Source organism: Corythoichthys intestinalis, chromosome 12 (assembly GCF_030265065.1).
Source record: "Corythoichthys intestinalis isolate RoL2023-P3 chromosome 12, ASM3026506v1, whole genome shotgun sequence".
In the NCBI taxonomy this organism is placed as follows: domain Eukaryota; kingdom Metazoa; phylum Chordata; class Actinopteri; order Syngnathiformes; family Syngnathidae; genus Corythoichthys; species Corythoichthys intestinalis.
The window spans coordinates 36,817,868-36,818,938 of NC_080406.1; positions in this window are offsets into that span (position 1 = coordinate 36,817,868).

Genomic DNA, 1,071 nt, shown 5'->3' on the forward strand with positions numbered 1-1,071 from the left:
TGTACATTCGAAAATAAAGACTGACTGAAAATGGTTCAATATTGGATTAAATGTGTTTTTTTTCTCATGTATATTTATAATTGCTCTTTACCTAAAATTGTATCGATTACTCGATTAATCGATAGAATTTCCAGTCGATTACTCGATTACTAAAATATTCGACAGCTGCAGCCCTAATGCCATCATGCCACACTAAAAGTTGCGGTGGCTCGCTCCATGACGTCATTACCTTTGTATCCGATTGCTGTATGGAGACACTTGTCTATATTTAGCTGCGGGTAATATTAACCGGCTAACTACTCTGTGCAAGAATTTACACGGATAAGAGGTACATTAGTGTAGCCGAAATGCCGGATAGTCGAACTAATTACACATTTAAGGCCACCATCCGTCCTAGTGTAGACGTAGCCTAAGGAAGAAAGACCAATTAGGATCTGATTCCATTATTAAGCCTTTTCTGTCACTGGATGATTTGTGTCAAAAATATGGTCTGCTATAATTTCAAAGTAACTTGGTGTAGTATTTCCTAGCACCTTTAAACGCGGGGTAGATTTAGAAGAAAAATACCAAAATCGATTAAACTAACCCACGTTTTGGGAAGTTGAAACAGAGTACCCAAAAAAATGTAAATCCTATGTGCTCATAAGAGAACATGTAAATAAATAAAATCTAAAAACTAGTTTTGTTTTGTTTTTTTTTTTTGTTAATGAATGCAAACTATAATAACAACTTAAGTTAAATTAAAACTTCCACGACAGTGTCTAAATCTGAGCATGACCTTTTGTCTGTACACTAGATTTGGCAGGTGAATGTTGAATACGTTTTTTGAAACAAGGGCACACCCTGGTGGATACGATGTGTATGATTAGAATCTCGCCGTTATATTTTTATTTAGTCTCAATAATTGGCTCGCGAATACAAATAAATTCAGACTTAGAATGGCACTTCGCTTTACACTAAATTTTATTTTGTTTTTTTTTTTGGGGGGGGGGGGGGGGGGGTTCTAGTAAAAAGACATCGGAAATGTGGAGCCGTTGCCTAGCAACCGAATGTCCACACAAGCTCGAGCTA